This window comes from Neolamprologus brichardi, chromosome 14 (genome assembly GCF_056152115.1).
Source record: "Neolamprologus brichardi isolate AB-2024 chromosome 14, ASM5615211v1, whole genome shotgun sequence".
Taxonomy (NCBI): Eukaryota; Metazoa; Chordata; class Actinopteri; order Cichliformes; family Cichlidae; genus Neolamprologus; species Neolamprologus brichardi.
The window spans coordinates 4,630,574-4,656,882 of record NC_142117.1 but is presented as its reverse complement, the minus strand read 5'-3'; the positions used below and the strand labels follow the sequence as shown (position 1 = coordinate 4,656,882).

Below are 26,309 nucleotides of genomic sequence, written 5' to 3'. Positions count from 1 at the left end.
GCTATTGTACGTCATTAACTTCCAACAAAGCACAGTACTTTGCAAAATATGCAAGAAAACTGCTCCTGCTGAAGATGGAAAGAACGAATTTGTTTTACCAAATGAGCTAAAAACACCATCAAGAAAAGCCAGGCTACGAAAGTGGAGCTGCTGAGACTTGTCACCCAAATGTAAACAAATGATTTTGCCAAGTATTTCTGAAACACTCAATAGTTTAAATCTGTATGACAGGAAGAGCAAATGGTAAATGGAATTTACTGATGCGGTTACACGGTGGAAAAGCAGATCTTTAAGCAGCTGGTTAAAAAATTTGAGCCAATACACAACGTCCCAGGTAGAAGAGAAACTTCAGTTTTATGATGTGTGCAGCTCCTGAAGAGTTGCAAGGTTAAATTCATTTAGACGCTGTTAAACAATTATTTCATACTTTTTTGTACAAATTAAATTTTGTAAATTTTCCTTATCAGTTTTGGTATCATAAATCTTTTAGGAATTTCTTGGAAATATTGCATTATAATTTTAAAATAACTTCCGGCCGATTTTCATTCTTTCATTTTTTTAATGCCATAAAATGCAAATAAATTACATTAGAGCCACAACCCTGATATCCATGTGTTACTATGGATTATATTCAACTGGCATTACCTTGGCCTCCAGTAACACTGTGAGGAACCTTGGAGTCATTTTTGACCAGGATATGTCCTTCAACGCACATATTAAACAAATATGTAAGACTGCGTTCTTCCATTTGCGCAACATCTCTAAAATTAGAAATATCCTGTCTCAGAGTGACGCTGAAAAACTAGTTCATGCATTTATTACTTCCAGGCTGGACGACTGCAATTCATTATTATCAGGATGTCCAAAAAACTCACTGAAAAGCCTTCAGCTAATCCAAAATGCTGCAGCAAGAGTCCTGACAGGGACTAGAAAGAGAGAGCATATTTCTCCTGTTTTGGCTTCCCTTCATTGGCTTCCTGTTAAATCCAGAATTGAATTCAAAATCCTGCTCCTCACATACAAGGTCTTAAATAATCAGGCCCCATCTTATCTTAATGACCTTGTAGTACCATATTACCCTATTAGAGCACTGTCGCCAAAGTGCTGCTCATAGGGGGTCATATGATTGTTGGGTTTTTCTCTGTATCTATGAAGTGCCTTGAGGCGACTTTTGTTGTGATTTGGCGCTATATAAATAAAATTGAATTGAATTGAACTAATTCAAATTGTATAAATTGTACCTCCAAAAAAAAAAAATCCATAAAATGTTTTATGTCTGTGTAGCTTCTCAGACGTCCAGGTTATGATAGTCTAAGGAGCTGGGAAAGAAAGTGACAACACTTCTTTAAGTTACTTAACAAAACTTCAAGAAACTTCCTTTCCCAGCTCCTTAGACATAAAGTGCTACTGTCACTTCACACTGGCTTTCTCAGCCACTTCAACCAATTATTAATGTCAATTAACCAACCAGTGCAGTCCCGTCCCCCCCTTGACATTCACAGACAGATTTAATACAGAAGTGGGCTTCAAGTAGCCATAATTGGATTTATGAAAGACACAGAAAGTCTGGAAATGAGGACTTGGGTGACCATTTATAGATTTCTTTTCGATTTAGATTAAATTTAGGGAAAATGAATCAAACTCATCAATTTCCCCAAAATCTCAGTTTCTTCCAGTGCTTTCACTTTGTGACACCTGTGGAGTTTGAAGGTAACTTTGACAGTTAACAAGCAAGACGTGTTATTTTGAAAGAGTCGAGGGCTTTTTGTTAAAAATGAAACGCTGCTTTAGATCTCGGAGTCTAACAACATCACAGAGTGTTGTCAAAGTTTTGGACAGCTCCCACTTTCCAATTATATGTGGGAAACTATTAAACATAGAAGATATCACGAGATGGTCACAGTCTGCTTCACTGTTCTCTGAAACCAGGCAGTAGTGGGAAATTTAATCTATAAGGAACATTTCAATTTTCCCACCATTAGTTTCTGGAGATTTTAATTAAGCTAACGCTATAAATCTCCATTTTTTCCTCATTTCTCTGCTGTCCCTCTTTACACACTGTGAGCTCAATCTGCACACTGCATAAAAACCAGCATGCATGGGATATGCAAACAAAATCCTTCACTGCATTAGCTTGAGCACACACGTATGATGTAGTGTTTATATTAGAAGTAGTGTTGCTTCACGGCAGTAAATAGTCTGCACCATTCAGAGCTGCAAATGTCTGCTCAAAAGGGGTTCTCGCTATTTTTTACTCTCTAATAAGACAGATTAATAACGGTGAAAAACTGCATCAATGGAGGAGGAAATGAATTCATTATGAATGTTCTTATTCGTGTGTCTGATCATTTCAAAGAACCACTCAAGTGGCACAGGTCAGGGATTATTCATACACAGCTATGAGATAAATCAAAATTCTGACATGGCAGCGCCTTTTTTAGTTATACTTATTACACAAAGTTACCAAAATTCTTCATTACTGCTTAGTTTGGACATGATTAGTGTCTCTGGCTCATCATACCAAAACCAGAACACACTGAATAAATGCCTCGTTTAGCTTCAGCTAATCCAAAATCCAGAATTGAATTCAAAATCCTGCTCCTCACATACAAGGTCTTAAATAATCAGGCCCCATCTTATCTTAATGACCTTGTAGTACCATATCACCCTATTAGAGCACTTCGCTCCCACTCTGCAGGCCTACTTGTTGTTCCTAGAGTATTTAAAAGTAGAATGGGAGGGAGAGCCTTCAGTTTTCAGGCCCCTCTTCTGTGGAACCAGCTTCCAGTTTGGATTCAGGAGACAGACACTATCTCTACTTTTAAGATTAGGCTTCAAACTTTCCTTTTTGCTAAAGCATATAGTTAGGGCTGGACCAGGTGACCCTGAATCCTCCCTTAGTTATGCTGCAATAGACGTAGGCTGCCGGGGGATTCCCATGATGCATTGAGTTTTTCCTTTCCAGTCACCTTTCTCACTCACTATGTGTTAACAGACCTCTCTGCATTGAATCATATCTGTTATTAACCTCTGTCTCTCTTCCACAGCATGTCTTTTATCCTGTCTTCCTTCTCTCACCCCAACCAATCACAGCAGATGGCCCCGCCCCTCCCTGAGCCTGGTTCTGCTGGAGGTTTCTTCCTGTTAAAAGGGAGTTTTTCCTTCCCACTGTCGCCAAAGTGCTTGCTCATAGGGGGTCATATGATTGTTGGGTTTTTCTCTGTATCTATGAAGCACCTTGAGGCGACTTTTGTTGTGATTTGGCGCTATATAAATAAAATTGAATTGAATTGAATAAAGCATACGTACAGTATCTGTGTTCAAGTCTATATTGTATATGTTTCAGATTTATAATCTTTGTTTTACCAAGCAACTAGGTTTAGGTTTTGCCTGATTGGCACTGTCAGTCTGCTACACATGGGAACATTTGGCAATATGTCAAAGGCAAAACCTCCGGCCGGACACAGCAGATGGCTGCCCCTGCCTGAGCATTTCCTGTTAGAAGGGAGTTTTTCCTTCCCACTGTTGCCAAGTGATTGCTCATAAGGGGTCATCTGATTGTCAGGGTTTTCTTTGTATTATTGTAGGGTCTTTACCTTAGGATATGAAGCGCCTTGATGTGTGCACTGCAGTTTAACTGTATACCAAAGAAATATGTTTAATCTGTGGCCTATGCAGCAGTGCCTTCATTTTTTAAATGTATTTATTTTTTAATTGTAGCCTGGAAGCATGTTCACTTATTTTTATCTAGGTGAGTACAACATTCTAAAAGAAAAGGTGTTGCTAACTACTGATTTTTAAGTTTCAAGACTTAAAAACAGTTTTTACCACCAAGCCATACGACACCTCAACCACAACACTTAAACACACACAACACAGCACTCAGAAGCTACCCTGCAGCTTCACAAGTACTCTGTTTAATCTGCACTGGTCACTCCACTTTATTGTTATTGATATTTATATTTAAAAGTGCAATACTGTGATTTTCTGCTGCTCATTCTTGTGCAATATCCCATCTGCCCTCCCGTCATATTTCTTTTCAAGATTTTCTTATTTAATCACTATTGTACATTCAATTCAATTCAATTTTATTTATATAGCGCCAAATCACAACAAAAGTCGCCTCAAAGCGCTTCATAGATACAGAGAAAAACCCAACAATCATATGACCCCCTATGAGCAGCACTTTGGCAACAGTGGGAAGGAAAAACTCCCTTTTAACAGGAAGAAACCTCCAGCAGAACCAGGCTCAGGGAGGGGCGGGGCCATCTGCTGTGATTGGTTGGGGTGAGAGAAGGAACACATATATTTATATTTATAGATACATATATATTTAGTCATCTTTTCTCTTTTCTCGTGTCTCTCTAATATTTTGCTCCTTACTATTTTTCTATTTTTTTATTATTTTATTATATTTTATTATATTTTCTCCTACTGTACCATGCTGCTGAGTGACTGCTGCTTGTCAAACACATTTCATTGCAATGTTGACCCTGTGCTAACTTGCATATGACAAATAAAACTGAAAACTGAAACTGATTTCATAGCAAATACCTCAGTCAACAGTGAATTAAATTGTCATTTTCTAAGTATTTTTTAAAAAGCCATTCATAACGACTTTGAATTCTCTTGGGAGTTTTCTTGTTTTGCTTAAAAGGTTTGCACAGAAATTTATGGTTTATTTTGGGATAAGTTGTCATGATGCTTTAACTTTTTATCTACCACCATTGGCAATAATTATTTTATCTACTTTGGTTCATCAACAAATGCTTTGCATGTGTTGCCCACCTGGCCTGGTGAGTGTCAGGGCGATCCTAAGTCATGCTACCATACAAATAAAGAGGCTTTTTTTACAGCTTTGACAGCAAGATTTATTCTGCTTCCTTCACAAACACAAACAAACACAACTCCTTGCATAAGGAGGCATGATAGATGTCAATACATTGACAGGAAGTGCATGAATAACCTCAGCCTTAGTATTAAGGTTTCGTGAATCTCATGTCCATGAATCTTCTTCTTCTTCAGTTGTATTTGACCTTAATTAATGATTATTACAACAACAACTGAACATTAGTTCACTTTGGCCATGTTAATCCAACATTTTGTCCAACAACTTGCTAGTAAAGCCCATTATTAAACCATATGTGCATTAATTACAGCATCTATAACTCCTCTTAACAACACAGAAAGAAATTGGCTGACAGACTGAAATTAACACAATTTATGCTTCATTAGCACAACTGCTGTACTTGAAGCTCACCTTACCTGCTAGCAACAAGTCCATAAGTGTTTACAAACTGACAATGCACCTGGACACTTTTTTATAAGTTTTATTGATTTTGCATTTTGTATTATGATGGCCATTTTTGCTTGGAGTTCTTTCTCGGTGTTATTTTTACAGCCTCGTTCCTCTTTTTAATAATACCTAGACAACAACTCGTGAATAAAGCGTATTCCTCTGCTAACCAAGCATTCACATTTTGATGTTTTTCCAATTATCTCACAAGCTGTAATTCTCCGGAGCTGTAGTTCAGACTGGAAGTTATTAAAAAAAACACCAAGGAGCGGAGGGGGGCTCATACTGTAGGTTTATTTTCTCATTCTTGGTCAGCAACAGGGTTTAATATTATATTGCTCTCAATCTTGGGAGCAAATCTTCTCTTACAAATCAATACTTGGGTTTTTTTTCACACTTTTTAATTCTGCTTCTTTTCCTGTGCAGTTTTGCTCCCCTATAGTCACCCTCTGTCCTATCCAGAAAACAGGGCGGTGGAGTAATCTCCATGCATGCCAGTGGAAACACTCTCTCAGCATTGCAATCTGTGCTCCACTGACCCTCCATTTGAGTTGACCCTTTCTATCTCCTTTCTGAGTAATGGGCTCCAGCCTGAACTCTCTAGTGACCTGTGGGCCCCTTCAGCCCTTCCTTTCCTCTCCGCCCCATCACACTGCTCTCTCTCACTTTTTGTCCGTGGCCAATTAAATAGCCACGATGGAGGTGATGGAGCCCTACTGGTTCGAATGATTGGAAAAACCCCATCTGCTCCTGGCCCACGGTGTGAGTCGGAGGTTCGTCCGTCTCCTTTGATCTCCGCCAACTTCCCCGTGTCCAACAAATCATTTTCTCAGCAAGCTCAGCCTCTTTGACTGAGGCAATCAAGAATTTCCACTTTATCTGCCGCTGCTATCAAAGCCAGCTTTGCCGTTAAACACTAAATGGTGATTTCGAGATGACCCCGGGACAGGCCGAACCACTTGGTGAGCCGAGTCAGATGTGATTTATTGTATATGTGCATACGCCAAAGCAAGCGAGACACAGTGCGGTGCAATCACGCAGAGCGGCACAGATTTACACATCAGGCCACCTGTGCCACTAAGATTAGCTGTCATTTCACAGCATTTTCAAGGATTCCCAGATTTCAATTATTTACAGTCCCAGTAGTCGAGGAACCAGCTGTAAATGTCCAGTAAGGTACAGCATCAACATTTGGAGCAGCTGGCCCAGGCAGAGCTCTCTCTTCTTTGCATGTCCACCCAGAGGTCTCAGCTTCTTTTCCTCTGAAGGGTTAGCAGGAGCAAGATCAAGATTAACAACCTAATGTAAAGAGAGAAGTTAAACCTCTCCACTTTAACTACAAACAGCCTAATTTTACATACAACCAAAAAGATAGAAATTCTGTCCATGAACGTTAAAAGCAGTAGTGTGGCAAAGGGCAGCCCTGGCAGAGTCTAAATCCCACCAGGAATGGGTCTGATTGGTGCTGGCAATGTGCGCCAAGTTCTCACTATGTTGGTACAAGGATCTACTGGCCAATAACAACAGGCCAGAGCGCTCATACTGCAGCTCCCCAAAAGATGCCCTGAGGGATGTCATAGACCTTATCCCAGTCCACAATACACATGTAGGCTGGCTGGGAAACTCCCATGCACTCTTAAATATCCATGAGGATATAAAGAGCTGGTCCAGTATTCCAAGACCAGGGCTAAAACTGCATTGCTCCTACCAGGTCAGTTTGAATAACAGACAGAACCCTGACATATATATTACCAGGTAGGGTAAGGAGTGTGATCCTCTGAACTTGGAGCAGACGCAGTCCCGCTTTTTGAAAAGGCGAGTCTGTCCCTGCCTTCCACGCAGCGCTGCAGAGGCATGTCAGCCAAGAGTGCCCCACAACATTCAGCAGTGATAAACCACTGTCCCTGTAGTGGATTAGACTCAGCCCCTCCTGAACAGTCAAACATTACAGTTTTCCAAGTATAGAATTCCACATTTCACTGTACACTTGTTATAATATACATATTCTTTGGATAGTTATGTTCTGGTACTGGCAGTACAGGGCTGGAGGAGAATGATCATTTCTTGGTTGAATACAGAGAAATTTAACAGAGGCACAATTCAATCATAGGAACAGTTGTTCTCTAACGTTAAAAGTGTTTGGAAGTTTGGAAGCAACGGGAGCTTGCATATGAATCCCAGCCTCTCCTGTAACATGTAGAGGTGCTTTGGAGCTTGCAAAGAAAAGCGTCTGGACTTCTTTAAGTTGCTTGAAGACATTTCACCTCTCATCCGAGAAGCTTCTTCAGTTCTAAGGTCAAATGGTGGAGAGTCCCAGATATAAACCTAGTGGGAGTTTCCCCCCACAGAGGGACAAAAGGACCCCTGATGATCCTCTAATCGCCTGAGCCAAGGTGTGAAACTGGGTGTGGGTCCCAGTCAGCCAGGGTTTCGGGTGAGCTCTTTGTGAACCCTAACCCCACCTTATCATGTGATTTCCTGAGGTCAGATGTCCCAGGATGTGAGTGGACGTTAAGGCGTCTGGGGAGGAACTCAAAACTGGATTATAGATGGCAGAGAGTTGGTGTCGTAAACCACCGCCTCTGTTCAAAGATGGTTGCTCACAGTGGACATAGATGCTTCTTTCACTCCTCTTTCAAACCATCTGTCCTCTCTGTCCAAAATGTGAACATTGGCATCCTCAAAAGAGTGACCTTTGACCTTAGAACTGAAGAAGCTTCTCGGATGAGAGGTGAAACGTCTTCAAGCAACTTAAAGAAGTCCAGACGCTTTTCTTTGTAAGCTCCTTAGACTACGATGACCTGGATGACTGAGAACCTTCACAGACATATACCCTAACTGCATTAGGGTACGTTTAGACTACAATTATTCATAAACTACAAAATATCAAAGGAAGAAAGAATGAAAAAATGGAGAAGATTACAGTGCAGACATGGAAAAAGGTCACACTTTAGTGTCACACTGAAAAAATGTCTTCTGTTATAAAGACACTCTGGGAGAAAAACACACGGTGTCTCTCTAAAGAGCCACAAGCGCCATCTATTCACATCACTGTGAACTTGCATCACCGCCGTAGACGGCACAACTCTGCCTTTTCTCACTTGTCTAACAGGGCAGCCGTGACCTCTCGGATCCCAGTAAACTTACGCTTGCACACACATACACACACAAACCAATTACGCACACATTTGAAAGAATATTATTTGGTCACAACTGAGTGCGCATATACAATTGCACGCAAACATTTATGAGCTAAATCTGCTGCAGCTGCGACTTTATATGTAGACACGTGTACGCCTACAAGCGCATTTGTATGAAAACTCACATATTTACACAATTAAAATCAAACCCACCTAACGCGTAGCTACATCCCTTCCATTACCAGTGACTTCTTCTCCCTCCATGCTTGAATTGCTCCCAGTCAATAGCTGCAAATCCCCTCACAGCTTATAATCAGATGGGGGACTATTGGAGCTTAGCTAATGAATGCACAGGGATAATATAATCTCAATAATCTCTATGAAGCCTCTAATTGAACCATATGCTAAATGTGATGTATGACTTCATTAAGAACTGATGTCTTCTTTTATGTGTTGCCGTTAGTGACCTTGACTGGCTTAGTGCGTCACCGTCGAGGCGAGGGTCCAATCCTGTTAAAGCTATTCAGTGAAGCTGGCACGTCGCAGCTGACTGTAGCATCAGCCTAGATGCCAAGTTGAAAGTAATGCTTCAAACTTGGAATGAGCTCTGACACAGGCAGGAAGGAAAAAGATTTTCTAGTGTAACAAGTCCGTCATGATCTCTTAAATACAGTAGCACAATGAACACAATGTGATTAACCTGTATTTGCTTAAAGGTGTTTTTGACCTCATCCAAAAATTAAATTACATTAAATCAGTTTTACCTCTGAGTATCATTTTAAATCTTTAGCAGCTGCTGCCTATATTTCACTTTCATGCACAGTTACATTTCCACTCGCATAAATATTGGGGCTTCTGTGACTTCCTCAGGGACGTTTCTTTGCCAAGAGTTTGAACCACCAAACATCTGCCAAGAACAGATAAAGGAGTCATATATGATTTAGGTAAGTGCACTATGAAGATAAATAATATTGTGAAAGTTTTGAGTGAAATATTCAAAGTATGTTTTTAAGCTGTTTTTCTTACTGATTACTGTTTTAGTCACTCTTTAATCTCCATATTGTTCCTTAAAATCTGAGTAAACCTGTGTTGTCTCACAGTGAAGAAGCTCAAAATGTTTTTTCTCTTCTTATATCAATTAAGGAAGCAGTTTAGGTTTCCCCATTAAGAATAACATCAAAATGTATTTGGACTGACATTTAACCTGCCCGGTAACAAGATTTATCATTTCATCATTTCATCCTCTTTCATTTTTTGAGATAAACGTTCATATTAAGCATGTTTCAGTAATGAGATTAGTGTGTGTATCCCTAAATAATCATTATAAATGTATTAAAGCTCAGTCATCCATGTAAAGAAAGTTACATTTTTTCATCTGGACGTAGCGTTTTCAGTGAAAAACGTTTCATCAGTCATCCAAATGACTTTATGCAAATGTGCTGCTTATAAAGTAGGGGAAACCTGCAGTTTGCTGAGCGTGAAAAAGTCACTCGGATGAGTAACAAAGCAATTAATCCCTAAAGAGATCGTCTCAGGTTGTCATTTCTCACTGGAAACACAGAATCTTGCAGTTCAAATCTTGTGTTTGCAAGGGGTAGCCAATCAGAAGAAAGTCAGCTTAAAAAGAGGGGAAAGGCGATAAAACAGCTTGTTTCAGAGCTCCAGTATAAGGAGAATAAGGACTGAATCATGAACAATGCAAAGATACTAGAGTAGAGTCCAAGAATAAAACCGGGGCTGGGGCGGGGGGCAGCAGCCTGAGCAGAGAAGCCCAGACCCGCCTTTCCACGGCCACCTCCCCCAGCTCGCCCAGGGGAACACCAAGGCGTTCCCAGGCCAGCAGAAAGATATAATCTCTCCAGCATGTCCTGGGTCTGCCCCGGGGCCTCCTCCCGGTGGGACATGCCCAGAACACCTCACCCAGGAGGCGCCCAGGAGGCATCCTTGTCAGATGCCTGAACCACCTCACCTGGCTCCTCTCGATGTGGAGCAGCAGCGGCTCTACTCTGAGCCCCTGGCTGAACTTCTCACCCAATCTCTAAGGGAGAGGCCAGCCATCCTTCGCAGGAAGCCCATTTCTGCCGCTTGTATCTGCAATCTCCTTCTTCCGGTCAATGCCCCACTTCCCCGAACAAAAATATGTCCCAAAAAATAACTAATTCTAACTCATGTTAGCCCAGAGTTGTTCCTCCACACAGCCCCAAAAACCCACCAGGATGTAGCCTGGCACAACCTCAGGCTAAAGAAGTAAAAGCATAGCTGCACGTCCCACTGCATCTTAATGTTAAATGACTGTAAGTGAAGAGTTCAGTGAGCCTTTAAGAACTCCAGCTCACAAAAAAAATTAGGGAGTTTCTTGATCGACTGCTTCCTATGACACTTGATTCAACACTTCGATTGAAAATGTTAAGCTAAAATAAACTGCATGTTAATGACTCATATGCACAGACTGGCACATATATGCAGTACTTTCATCTCAAACAGGAAACATGTTTACATACTCACCACCCTGCCCTCACAATTGCTCTGCTCTCTTGTTCAGAAGCTGCCCTGAGCTACTAAGTATCATCCTGTAGTTCTACCCTTAACTGCTTTATTATTTATGAACATTGACTGAAATCAAAAGCCCTCTTACTTATTTCATCCTTTAAAGATAGTATGTGGACACACACACACATCTCACAAGTTTCATGATATTCATATTGTGTGAAATAAAAATCCGTCTGTTTGCCTTTGGGGTTGTCAAAGTCAGATTCACGTGAGCGCTCTTCCCAAAACTTCACACATGAGTACATTCAGAGTCTCGTGTCAGGTTAGTCAGCTGAAACAAGGGAGGCGATGGCGGGGGTGGAGAGGTTTAATATTTTGGAGTGTTTTCTCATGAATTAAATATGTAATCAGGCGCGCAAACACAGCTAGGCAATTTCTGAGTTTTAACTCCTGTGAAGCCATGCCAATAACCGAGGAAAAATGCCTCTTTAACAGATAAATTAGCATTATCAGAGTCACAGCAATTTGGAGCTCACGCCCTTTCCCTACATAAGGAAGTTAGTTAGTTAAGCTTCAAATTTCCCTAAAACAACAAAAGCAGGAATGATTAAATATCGCTTATATTATAGTCTCAATGGGAATTTTAAGGAACACAAAACTTATCCTGCACATAACTGTCTATCTAATTTAACACAATGCTTTTAAATATTAATATTCAAACAAATATTACAATAAAATGGTATACATTTTTAAATATGACCCAAAAAATTGATTGTGAATTGTGGCTGCATAGACCTCCACAAATTACATTAATTTCAAATGAAATGAATTGAATGTCATTCATTTCTTTTAATGACATTCAATTCTTTTGGCCATTGCAGAACAACACTGCGACACAAAAGACGTAAAGCCCTGACAAAATATTACTTTTGTTTGTAGTTTTTCGACTGATAACAGATAGATAGATAGATTCCTTCTCTCACCCCAACCGGTCGCAGCAGATGGCCCCGCCCCTCCCTGAGCCTGGTTCTGCTGGAGGTTTCTTCCTGTTAAAAGGGAGTTTTTCCTTCCCACTGTCGCCAAAGTGCTGCTCATAGGGGGTCATATGATTGTTGGGTTTTTCTCTGTATCTATGAAGCGCCTTGAGGCGACTTTTGTTGTGATTTGACGTTATGTAAATAAAATTGAATTGAATTGAATAGATAGATAGATAGATAGATAGATAGATAGAGATATAGATAGATAGATAGATAGACAGATAGAGATATAGAGATATAGACATATAGATAGATAGATAGATAGACAGATAGAGATATAGAGATATAGACATATAGATAGATAGATAGATATAGATAGATATAGACAGATAGAGATATAGAGATATAGACAGATAGATAGAGAGATAGAGAGATATAGAGAGATAGATAGATAGATAGATAGATAGATAGATAGATAGATAGATAGATAGATAGATAGATGTCATGCCTTATTCCTGTACCAAAGACATCTGTGGCACTGACTTCTCACATCAAGAAGACCATGGAAAGACTCATCCTCGATCAGCTCCGATCTATACTCAGACCACATCAGGATCCCCTTCAGATCGCTTACCAGCCCCTTCTCAGAGTCGAGGACTCCAACATCTACTGCTCGATCGTGTCTACGCCCACCTGTATCAGCCTGCAGGCACTGTGAGGGTCATGTTAGTTGGTTTTGCCATTGCATCCAATACCATCAGGTCAACCCTCCTGGGTGATAAGCTGACAGCGATGCAGGTGGATGCCTTTCTTGTGTCCTGGATTGTTGATTATCTGACAGGAAGAGTCTTCAATATTGACAGTCTGAAAAGGTGATCGGCAACACAGGTCCACCACAAGGGACCGTCCTCTCCCCTTTCCTCTTCACCCTCTACACCATGGACTTCAGCCACTGCACAGACATCTGCCACCTTCAGCTGATGGTGCTGATGCATCAGCGAGGGTGATGAGATGGAGTACCAGGCTGTGGTTGACTTCTTTGTTTAGTGGTGCAAGCAAAATCATCTGCAGCTCAACGGGACAAAGACCAAGGAATTGATTGTGGACTTTAGGAAGACCAGGAAACATGTGAGCCCTGTTCAAACCAGGGGGTCAATTTGGACATTGTGGAGGACTATAAATACCTCGGAGCACACAATGATAATAAACTGGACTGGGTTATAAAAAGCCCTGCACCCTACAGGAAAGGCCAGAGCCATCTCTACTTTCTAAGGCGGCTGAGGTCTGACCCACAAGGCCAGGAATGTTGTGGAAATGGAACTGAACTCCCTTAAGGTGGTGTCGGAGAGGCGGATGTTGCCCAAGATATATACAATGCTGGACAATTCCCACCCACTTCATGACACGCTGTCCAGTCCCATCTGCATGTTCAGTGAGAGAGTGGGATTACCCATAATGCACCGTGACACAAGAAATCCTTCCTGCCTTTGGCTATCTCCCGGTACAACTCCTCCATCCAATGCACAGTACACAGTGCAATAGTTACACCCTTTTGCACATCCTCTACAAAGTTTTACAGTTTACAGTAAAATACCAATCATAGATATTTAATCTCTGTAATATTCTGGATATTTATAACTGAGCTACTGTACATGTTACAGCTATTTCTTATATTTGCAACTTTGTGATATATTATTACATATATGGTTTGATTTAGTTCAGTCTGTTACTGTTCTTATTGTCTTGGAGCTACTGTAACCACACTATTTCCTCAAGGATTAATAAAGTATTCTGATTCCGAAACGTGCCAATCAAGCAGTCAGTGTGTTAGTGCATGTGTTAGAGGAAGTGCTGCATATAAGTACTGTATAAATGGGCGAACGCGGTTTGTAGTAAAGTGCTTTGAGTGGTTGAACTGACAGGATAAGCACTATATAAAAGCAGTCCATTTGCCAGTTCATTTCCTTGAGGACATAAGATTTCAGATTCTTGTACCTTAATAAACCACAATATCGTGTTTCACTTTCCAAAAAGGCATGATGAAATAAACCGTCAATTGCCCATTTGCTGAGTTACAGCTAATGGAGCAGCAGCCACAGGCTGAGCCAAGGAATGGCCCGAGGCGGAAATGGCTTCAGTATGCTAAGTCTGGCTACTCCTCTGGCCACTGCACACAACCGATGGTAAACCCATTAGGGGACTGTACATAAACCTCAAAGAACTTCAGTTACATACAATAAATGCTATTTTTGTAGCAGTGTTGTTATGGAAGCATTTCTATGGCTATCCTACATATTTGTAACAGCACAACCAATCATAGCCTCATCAATAATCGAAAAAGAACAACTCAAGAAACTATTGCATATTTTTTTAACCAATTCACAGTTACATTAAAAAGCTTATATATATGAGTCCTAATGGTTCTGTAATTCTGTGCAAGCAAATGATTTAAATTAGTGACCAAATGCAAAGTTGCACTTGTGGTCAGCTGACAGAAGTGCATTAATTAGTCTCTTACCTTATTTCCAGTTTTGTCCTTATCATATCCAGGAAAGAAAAGCAGACACTCGAGCTGCTAAATATTCCTGCAAACTCATAATTCACCACACTTGTCTCCCGTCTGCTGTTTAGTGATTGTTACGTTGTGTAAAGTGGGTCTACCAGCTGGTCACGTTTGATGTGAAATAGCCCAAATACACTAAACCAGCGAGATACAAAAGGCAACGAAGCTGCACAAACTTGTGTTTGCTTATGATCGCCTCGTGTAGGCTGATATCTGAAGCCGCAGGGAGTATAGGATCTGGTTTCCTATGATGCCACAGGTTCCACATCCCTGCACAGCAGCTCCTCACATATGTAATCACAGTGACACATGCTTCCGCTTGGGTCGGGCAGGGACATGCCTAAATGGATGAGGAAGCTATTATCACCTCTTCCCAGATGTTCTTGGCAGAGTCTTGGGCTGATGTAGCAGTGATAGGTTTTTAATAAGCACGCCTGATCATACGACTTCATTCCACTTTGAAGCAAGGGAATACAGCCGATGTTTGGCCGTAAAATGTATTCCCGGGGCAAAGGAGTACCTTACTGATGTAAGAGACAAGGTGAAGTCATGCTGTTTGATTTTTTTTTCCTTTGCATGGTTGGAAAATTCACTGCACTCCATGCATGATGTAAAACACCATGAATATAAAGTAGTGTGACCACACTCTGCCTTCCTCTTGCTCGTTTTGCTCCTCATACTATCAAAACTTCATCCTGTAGAGCCTTGAGTGAATGCTTACACAAGCACTGAGCATACGGATGCCAATAAAGTGGGTCAGGAAAGTACAACTGGTACATTTCAGCAGCATAACCTGTTTGGCGTACCGCAGGTAGTGTGTGTGTGTGTGTGAGAGAGAGCAGGAGGTGGTAGGATTAAAAGTCCTTTAACAGCAACAGTAAAAATCAATGGAGAGAGTTTGGTTGTCAGAACCAATGAATCAAGAGGATATAGCTCAATACGCGGATCAATGGCCCAACCTATAATCATTGTATTTCTCGCTGCTAAATGTCTTTCCTGATCATTGTTGGGAAGCAGAGAGGAGCCAAAGGAGATAAGGAAAGGTGGGAGAAAAAGCTCCTCATGCAAGTCCTCAGATGTTGTGCTGCTGGATGGCTTATAAATATTGTACTGCTTTAGTGCTGAGAGAGTTTACTGTTCCTTAATGTTCCTACTTCTAGCGTTTGACAGGGACCTGGGTGACGAGTTTTACACTCTGCATCATTTATACATGAATTTATGGCAAGAATGCACTACATTTTTATGCAAATGTGCTAGTTTCTATTGCTAAAAGATAGAGGAAAGTAGAAATGCAATCCATTTGGGGGGGTTTTGCTTTAGTAAACATGGATGCATGTTAATGTATGTCAGTTCTCCAAAAGAAAAAAAAAACCCTGTGACTCACGGAAAGTGATGAGTTTTCTGCATTGCAGCAACAGCAATTTACTTGGCGATGAAAAGGGGAACTGAGCAGGGAAGGGTTTCATCATGAAGACAAAAGCAAAATCTTTTTTTCACAAAATAATTTGAGAAGTAAGGGCTGACGAACTGATGGGTTTCGACCCCTCAATACGTCATAAAAAAGGCCACTTATATATAAATATAAATATCTGGGACTCATTTGTTGTTAACATTCATTCAGCATATTTAATGCACTGAGTTTGTGTACAAACTCAAGCTACTTTGACAAGGGCCACATCACCGTGGTTTCACATACTCTTGGTCAACACTGGTGAGGATCAAAGTCATCTGATTAGTCGTACCTGACCACATCTGTGTTGTTGGAATATATCAGTTCCAACAGTAGTTTCTTAGTTGTTCAGTTAACAAACTGGGCTGGTGACGCAGCATCTGAAGCACCATCTCATGTACGACGCTGGAATTTGGGTATTCAACAATTTATCAAACTGAAAATGACTTCAGTGAATAAACAAGAGTAAATATGAAGAAAGACTGTCTGAAAGTGTGAGATTTTGCTTTTCACACACACTGTGACAGCCGGCTGCATACCCCCGTGTTCAAGTGCGGTCAACTGGAACAGCTAAACACTTTCGGCCTCACATATGGTCGGGTAACAAGCCTTGCAAGCTGGTCTGCTCGAAGCAGACTCTACACGAGTAACTAAATCACGAATTGTCCACCAAGCATTAACGTCTGGGTTTGTAAGAATCATTGTGCGTGACAGATATGTAACTTACACTTCATGGGGTTTGGGTAGATTAAAAGGCTTTCTGATACCAAAACAGCCAAGAGTAAATGCTGAAGACATATTTGAGACAGAAAAGCGTTTTATGCTGTGGTTCAATTTAGCTCACCTGTGAGGAGTGCAGCTTTTTTTCTTCTTCAGAGAATAAAAATTCTTATTTCCTCTACGTTTGTATCTCTTGAGCAACGGCTTCATATGCAAAATGCCATCATCTTGACAAAAAGACAGTCATCAGAGTAGCAGGGCAGATGCAATCAAGGTTGTGATTTATTTTTCCAAAGATCTCATTCTGCTTCAGCAAAACAAAGCTAAGTCAAAGACAAATATTACAAGGACAAAAGACATATTCAAACATTATTAGATGAGGTAATGAGCAGTGATTTAGGAATACTAACACTTGAAGCCCTGTTTAAGTGTGGATTCTCAAATCATACCATACATGTACAGGTATGGATGGTAAGAGTTCTGTAGGTCCAGTAGAAACATCCTCCAAACCCAACATACACTATTGAATATACCAACATGTGGCTGAAGCTATGACTTAATACATGAAAAATGTATTAAACTATTAATCTGGACTGCATTCAAATGCGGGGCACTTGAAACGACGAGTTAAAAGGAGGACACAGGAAAGTGGGAAAGATGAGGAAAAATGGATGTGCATGTATTTTTCAAATGTAAAAGCATCTCTTGGGTAAAGAGTGGCATACTTTGAGACGATCAACAAATCCAAGCGTCCTCTAGGCATTTCCTCTTTCTGTTTAGTTGCTCAGTTTAGCCGTTTCGTTCGCTGACAGCGCCGTGATAAGAAACTGCCCAGTTTCACACACATTTTGTTCTTAACCTTCCTGAAACACATGTCTGAAAAAAACAATTTCCTCAAGCCTTTCGGGAGTGACAGTCCAATCCCTCAACTGATTTTGCAAAGAAAAACTCATTAATGAGACAGACATTTTTCTACACAACTCAACAGCTTAGTCCATAAGAATATTTGGAAGCGGCTTATAAAAAAATCCTCCGTGGATTAAACAAAAAGGAAAGCTCAGTTTCTTTTTTCTTTTTTTTTTCTGCCGAGCGGTAAAAAGAGCATTAGACACGCCCCGCCCACACGCACAACATGCACACAAATGCCCCCTGACTCTCACCCACCCCCTGTGTAGATTGAAATGTCAGCAACGCTTTGGATTGTTACGGTCCACGTTAGCGCCTGGCTCAGGATTAATGTACATATGGGAAACAATGGAGCATCTACAATGCTCACTCAGGCAGATTCTCCACATCCCCTCCTACTGTAGCTGCAGTGGGATGCATGTGGCTTCTCCTTATAAAGAGTCGAGCACTTTGATGTAGAAAGAGAGGCAAGGGGGCAGAGGGACCGACAAAGAGGGAGTTTAACTGCCTTTCATGTCTCCCCTTCCCTGCACCCCGACACTCCACTGTCTTGCCTTAAACAAGCCACTAAAGCCAGACACATCTACGGGCTTTGCCACTGGAGGCGTGTCAGCGCCACAGATTGGAGCAGTGGTGGTTGCTGCTGGTGTTGGGGGATTTTGTTTCATCTTCTTTTTCCCCCTAGAGGTGCCGTTTCCAAAGACGGCCACAAAAACAAGCAAGATAAAGAAAAATCGGAGTCTTGGATAAAAGGTTCAGGGAGCTCAGTATTGTGGCTGCAGGCAGCACTAATTAACAGGTCACTCCTATGGAAGAAAAAAAAGCACATGTGGAGTTTTAATCCAGCTACTTACTGTTGAGTTGGGGGGGGGGGGGGGGGGGGGGGTTCTTTATTTTTGTCCATATCTCACTATTGGACTAGTAAATGATGTTCTCTGATACAAGTGGCCACCTCCTACGGCTACACTCTCACATACAACTTGACGCTTTGGTGCTCTCGGCGCTCCCATTCACTCTGAATGGAGTGATGTTATGCATTGTTGAACTGAAGTGTGGATCCGTTGTTTCACTTTACCTGCAGTAATTTCACACAAGAGTTCTGCAGAGTTTACAGTTCCAAGCACAAGTGCAGTTTCCAGCCAATCACATCAAAGGCAAAGCGTTTATGTTGCTTATAGCTCGACTTTAAAATCCAGGACAAGTTGAACTTTGCAAAGGGACGCTGTAGAAAACGTGATATCAGAGGCTGGGATAGCTGCTCTATGGATACATCTCCTTTGCTATGGAAGTGTTCGCATACTGTACACAAATCTAACTTTCAGTTATGTAAGAGAAAGACAGTACAACAGACTGCATCGGAAATCGTCTACAAGTTAGTAAGAGTTGTTATACAATAGTGTGGGCAGACTCCAACTATCCTATGGAGCAACATAAAAACACAAGCACAAAAACAAACTGGGATCTCTCTAGAATCATCTCTTGTGTACAACCAGGATGATTTAAACATTACAACTTTTAGTGAAATGTAAAGACTGTACATCAGCACAAAGCACAGCTCAGTTACTTTATTTGCTGGCTTCTTATTTTGAAGCTTCGTACAAAGTCTTTGTAATATGATGTGCTTAATCAAGCTGACATAACGGCTCTATAACAGTTAACTCGGCTTCCTTTCATCAGCAGACAGGTTAATTAATTCACGGAATTATTAGACAGTTAATTTGTTTCATGAAATGATTCGATTTTCTTTCATTTCACGACTGTAATTGAAAGTCTCAATTTGACCAGCTCAGTCAATGCAGCTGTTTGAACCTACAGCAGGGTGAATCACAATGCATCCAAGAGAAGATGCAGCCTGTTCTCTCACACTGGCAACAATGCAGCAAGCAGATTGGTGCACAGATCTAAAATGATATTGTACGTCCATCAATCAATAATCAATTACTCGATGTGCCCCATGCAGCACGCTCCTGTGCAGCTTGAGATCATCGCTTAAAAGATTTTTCATACACAGCACAGACAAACATCATGTGGGTCAATCAATAATTCCAAATTGCGTTCCTCTATCGTTCACAAAAGGTTGGCTTTGAACTATGTTATGCATGCACTAGAGAAAATGTTCACTTTAGACCTCTGTGAAAGAACTTCATGAACCATAACCATCATGAAGGCAGAATTATTATTTTTTCTTTTCTTTTTCTTTTTCTTTCTTTCTTTTGTTGCTGCAAGGCTAATAGGTGCTCCTGGTTTAAGCTAGCTGGATGTGATCCTGCAATTTCTACAGTGACAAACTTTAAGATTTAATTAAAAGATGAAATCACAGGTTAAATGAAAAAGTAAAGCTCTGGTCAGATGAGTACTAGACGTGTGCAGCTTTAACTCTTTACCACTTACATCTGCATTGGGATTTGCAGATATAACAATGACTTCTAAAGTAAAGTATTCTTTGGTAACAGCCATATAACATTAACACTGATTTAAAAGTAAATTTGCTCTTAAATTCACAGTTCTCTTATTCAAAACTTCCCCCATGAAATTCACAATAAAAGCTTTACTTTAATTTCCATGAACTCAATTACAAACATAATGACATTATAGTGCACAGGGAAGGAGTACGTACAAATGATCATATTTGACATGGTGGAAACAGTCGATTTTTAGCATTCAGGATTAGAAAAAATCATCAGTAATTAATTATTCTTTGTTAGAGTGGTCTCAGATCAATTTTGAGATATACTATTATATTAGATATATAAATTAACAGTCAAATAAGACCATACTATTAAGTCAACTTTATCTTGCAACATTTTATCTCAGTAATATTCGTGTTTTTACACCTATATTATTTTATTCACATATAGAACTTTTAGTATTATATACTTAATTATTTACATATAACACATTAAAGTCATAATGTCACTTTTAAATAATAAGCCATCATCATAACTTCCATACTGCAAAGAAAAAAACATCCTTTTGAGCTTGGAAGAGCAAAGTTTTGATATTTTAGGAAATGTGATTTTTACTTTCTTGTTTTGAAATAAGCCTGAAATTATTTTAACTTGGCACAAAGACTGGAAACAAACAGCTAGCCTGGCTTTGTCCAAAGCAAGTAAGGAAATAATTATGCACAAAGCTTAACACACTATTGACTGGGTGCTAAGCAACACGAACACTCTCTAGTCTGTACTAAGAACTTCTCATCGTGCCACAAGAGCAGATGGGTGTATTTTCCAAAATATTGATTGATTTAACTAATTATCGAAAAGTCCATTAGTTTGCAGTCAATTAACGACCCGATAAACTGGCTAATTGTTTCAGTCACACTAAAAAATACAGTGAAATGGAATTATCCAGTGTTTCATGTCCACTGGTTCATTAGTGGAGGAGAAATTTGGTATTTTCTCAACCATGCCTGTATAAAATGCACTGGGCTGGTCTAAGCACAGCAAATAGAGCCTATAGAAAAAGGCACCTTTGTGTATTTATGAATAACTTTATTTTCAGATGCTTCCACAGTCTGACTCGGGCATTTAAAAAAACACATATATGACTTGTGTTGAAAAGAAAAGCTCACAGTGCATCCAGGTGAGACAGGGTGCAAATCTGAAAGACAGCTGTTATGTATCAATCATTGAAAAGGCTGAATTCTCAATAACTCCACATGTCCTTGCAGTTTGAAGGACACAGCTGGATCATATGCACTAGAAAAGCACGCAGGCTGAGTGCAGACATTTACATTTATAAACATGCATTTAGCTGATGCATTTTTCTGAAAAGCAACTCACAATAAAGGCGACGTTAGATTTAGCTCGGACGTTTACGTCACTTGTGAAGCAGAAGAAAGGTCACAGATGGAGTATCCCGAAATAATCCACTGGTGTTTCAGAGATACGCAAACGACGTGGATATCATTGTTCACCCACTGAAAGCTTTGTTTTTGCAGTTTGTTCCAATTTGTTTTCAGCTGCTGCTTTAAGGAGAGGTCCTGGTTTGGGTTCCAATCGTAACACTAAAGCTCCACTTTAAGAAATGACACAAAAGTGAGCCCAATGCATTAATTAGGTGTCCTGATGAAGGCTAATGAGTGGGACTGAGATCAGGCTAGGTGATACTGTAAATAGAAAATGTAAGGAGAAATCTGTGGAAACAATAGGACCTAATAACAACAGCCAAGCTGATTCCCCTTATGGAAAGGGGGTCAGTGCACTAGGAGGTGTCCCACCTCTTGTCACTGACTGTGGAACAACTGAGCACCACCAAAAGCAGACATCCACAGACATGGATGATACCAAATGTTCAATTAATCTTATCTGGTATAAGGTCTCGTAAGGTCTGACTGATGTTGTGGGAGCCAATTTATATCAACAAATTATTATTGTAAGCACATAAACTTTTTTACAGAGCGACGTACTCCTGCATGGGTGCACTGGTTCCTACGTGGGGACCAGCAGGAGCCTTTAAAAGGATTCTCCAAGGTGCTAAACACAGTGCAAAGTTGTTTGTTTTTGCTATTTTATATTGCTACTGCAATATTACCACAATGATAGAATGCATTAAGGTGTTTTTTTCCCTTTAAGCCTGCCTGCATTAGGGTATCTGATGAATCACAGGTTTCATTCCACCTACGGAGGCTGTATGATTCTCAACCAAAGAAACAAACAGCAACAGCACTGCATTAGAATACAAGTGAAGCCAAGCTCCCTTCTACACATCTGAAGCAGTGAAATGTGCGATCGAATGCAAGGCTTTAGGCAGTGATTTAATAAACATGCACACGGACTTAATGTGAGCACTCGGACATTTATTTCTCCTGAGACGGCAGAAAGGTTAAAAAGGAGAAGAATTAAATACTTTAGTGGGAAACTTTCTGCATCTAAATTCTTGATAATCCCTGTTTAATATATTTTTTTGGATAAACCGTTTTTCTAAACATCTCATTATGTAACTTCCTCTCCTCTATCCAGCATGAACCCTGCCACTCGCCCTAGGACAGCTGGGATAGGCTGCAGCCCCCCTGCGACCCTGAATTGGATAACCGGAAAAAATAAATGGAAGGATTGATTGATGGATGCTTTTGTGAGAGAAAGGTTGTGGTATTGCGATGCAGCCAATCACCTTGCAATTGCAATATTTATCCTGCACTCTCGAGGTATACCATAATCGTCTACTCTGTCTTGTGCAGAGTTCATCATATTATATGGCAGCTACGACTCAGGCAGGATGGCAGGCTGTCCACCAATCTTAAGGTTGTGCAAAACCATGCTCAGACAAGATGCTGAACCCAAAAATTACCCCTAATATGTCATTTCTGGGTGAAAATCTACAAATTGTATGTATACATTTAAAAGGTACTATCACTTGACTTCATTGTGTCCATAAAAATATCAAATATCACCAATGCATTTGTATATCAGTGTAATCTTTTCAGCTTCAGGACACCGTGACATTCATATGGCAGCACACAGATCTAATATTAAAAGAGTCGTTTCCTTACTCAACACCAGGACATGTGCCTGCAATTGTTGGGGACTATATTTAGGAGTGTATGTGGTGCTCTAGTTACAATTTCTAGCAGCTGGAGTGAACTCCATTGTGGAGATATGGCTCTTGTTTTGTTTTGTTTTTCTAGATTATACTGTTCAGTATTATCTGGACAGAATCAACTTCAGTGAAATCATAGTAACAATACTTTCTGCATGTCTTTGTTACCGTGATGTTCTATAACGTAGTTTTGATAAAGGCTGTGTTGCAGACCGAGTGCTCAAAGTTTGACAAATATGGAGCTCAAACAGCAAAGAAGGCTTGCAAATTGGTTGCATTATGGGAAATGGAGGATTTTGACACAAGAAAGGATAAAAATGGCAAATTATTCACCTCAACTAGAATTCAGTGCTTCCTTTTCGGTCTCTCAGGAAAATCTCTGAAGTTCATGGTGATTGTTTTAATGTCGTGTTATTGATTTCAATCATACATTGGTATCTACTGTACTGCACTATAGCGGAATTATTGAATCGGAGCCCAAAAGCATAACAATATCGATAAGAAACGGCTGCAGTTTAGTGCGTGTGTCAACTCTCTCAAGCGGCCACTTCGCCCGCACCCATCGCTGGTCGGAACGTTCAATATCACTTCTCACTTTGTGAAGTTAGGACGGCTCTGCGCTCACGCTCTTTTTCGAAACACGCCATTATGCGCCCGCTGTGTCCTGCACTCACCCTTTCATCTGCAGGCTCTTCCAGCGTTCGTCAGCGCGTCACTGCTGTTTAAACGCAGGCAGGGAAAACGGGAAGAGCTGTCCTCCCTCCAGGTGAACGAGTGTGAGCGTGTGGGTGTGTGCGCTGATTGAATGGTGCATTATTTAACGATGGAAAACTGATCTCTCCCGGTGAGCAAGTGTCCCGCTCCCAGAGTTGGGTTTTCACCTTTTCCCTTTTTCACTTTTTCCTCCTCCCCCGTTATTTGTTCCCCCCATCACGGAGGGAAAGGAATATATATATATATATATATATATATATATATATATATATATATATATATATATATATATATATATATATAGTACACAGCTGCCGAGGCAGCACCTCGTCTTCTCTGAGGATTTCTTACTTACAGTAGTCTCGACAAAGTAGCTGACAGGTAAATGTGCTTACACGGTTGAGCGAATTTGTGAGAAATTGTGCGGTGCGTGGCAGGCATTCAGGGTGACTGATGGAGCAACAATCTCGCGCGCACACACACGCGGAGGCAGAGAAAGACACACTGGGAGGAGAAAGGCAGGCAGGAAGGTGCTCACTAGTTAGAACAGCGAGATTTTTTTTTCTGTCCGCACACTCACACACACGACTGTGAGGTTGTTATACATACACTACAATTTAGCTGTCATAAGCTGTCAAAGACACGCGTTTCCCAAGCGTGACGAGAATGTAGACTCTGCGGGTTGAAGCGGAACACAATTGCGCACATTTTTATTGGGAACATGCGCAATGTATTAGGGGAAAAAATAAAGACCCACGTGTGAGCGCCAGTATTTATTTACGCATTTTTTCTGGGCGTAAAGTTGCTTAAACGGGCAAAACAAGCGTCCTGTCACATTCACCTGAATTGCAATCTCTTCATTTTTCTCACATTCTTCTTATCGATCATGCGTCACTAACCCTCCTGGACACACATTGTCTTGTGCGTATCAACCCGGAGTGAGCTGTGCGTAAAAACGCACCTGGCACGAACACGCAGAACAGCGATCCTCTACTATTCCCCACATTTGATTCCCCCAGTGTATACACACACACACACACACACACAAACTCACCCAGGGTGTGAACGCAGGTCCTCCCCGCGCGTCTCTTGATGTTTGTTCGTGTATCTCGTAAAATGAGAGTGGAGAACCCGGGCAGCAAAGGCGTTAACGAACTAGTGGACGGCAGCTAAACGCCGCCGACTTCCCCCCTTCTTCACCTCTTCCTCCTCCCTTCTTTTACTGCTTTCCTCACTCCTCCCCTCTTTCCCGGGGCAGGTTGAACAGCGGCTGCAATAATCCAGACATTGTTCTCTTCATCAGCTCGTTTTAAAGCAAACACTGGACTGGAAAGGACTCCCGATTCTCGTTAACTTGGGAGTTTTGAGGAATTCTCCTTTCAGACTGGAGGTGCTGTCCAGTGTAATCCGAGCTCAGGAAAGGTCTGAAAGAACAGCCCACAGACTTACAAAGCTCAGAATGAAGCTGGAGTCAGACCTGGAGTTGAACTATGACTGCAGGTGGCGCAAACGGGAAAGAAAGTTTGCTTTCAATTTAACTAAAAGAATAAATTAAATAAATAAATAAATAAAACTGACACTTGGCGAGAAAATGAAAAATAATCCCTGCAGGACTGGTTCTTCTCGCACTTGCCTCTCACAGATCAAACTCCCTTTAGAGGGACCGTAGCGCACCTGCGGCCGGAGTGGAGACGCGCAGGTATCCACAGACTGAGCCCCCTCCTCCCCTCTCTCTGTGGATTTGATTCCGCGTTATTATTCCGACTCTCTCTGCGTGACAATCATCACTCAGTGTCAAGCCTGGCGTTGCTTCTCCAGGAAGCTAAGGAAAGCGTCTCTATTCATCGGCGCTCTCCTCTGTGTCTCCCTCTCCCTTTTCCCCCAACAAGCTCCGTTCATCCGCTTTCTATTTAACCACGCCCCCCTCAGCAGCCATTGGCTGGAAAGCGGAGAGACCGAAGACGGGGATGGTGAGGAAGGCTGCGATGATGTGTTCTAAGAAAAGGGGGGAGAAAGGGACAGGAAAGAAGACAGGGTGGAGAGAGGTGGCATTAGATAAACTACGACGGAGATGAAAATGGGAGAAGTGGGATGCATGAAAGGTAAAAGGGGAAGGAGATGAGGATAATGCAGTTTGCGTGCTATGTGTGGATGGATGGGTTCATCGGGGAGGGCAGTTCATGCACTGAGCTCTGTGTTTGAGCCCAGAGGGACAGGCCGGCTAATGAACGTGAAAATGCGTCCCTCCTCTTTTTCTTCTTTAGTTAATTTCTTTTACCTACTAAGTCACTGGCAGTGCTTTAGCCATATTTGACTCCCAGCAGACTGGAACCACCAATGCTAAGCACACACACTTCTGACTGTCCGTCTACTTCTTTTTTTAAAAAAAATATGGTGGCTGAAAGCTAAGTAGATGATTTCTGAGTGAGAGATTACAGCTGTCTGCTGTATAATGGGCTCATGGCCTCCTTCTAAACACGGAAAAAACCTTTAAAACTTCGGGTACATTACA

The 26,309-nt window shown here is 41.1% G+C and overlaps 1 protein-coding gene across 1 annotated transcript in view; it reads right to left on the bottom strand.

Moving 5' to 3' along the window:
- brinp2 (BMP/retinoic acid inducible neural specific 2) overlaps window positions 1-25,659 on the bottom strand; it is a 302,755-nt gene extending 277,096 nt beyond the window's left edge. Inside the window, exon 1 of the mRNA XM_087850672.1 lies at window positions 24,852-25,659. The gene's annotated coding sequence lies outside the window, so the exon portion shown is untranslated. The remainder of the gene's footprint in view (window positions 1-24,851) is intronic.
- Between the last annotated feature and the right edge of the window lie 650 nt (window positions 25,660-26,309).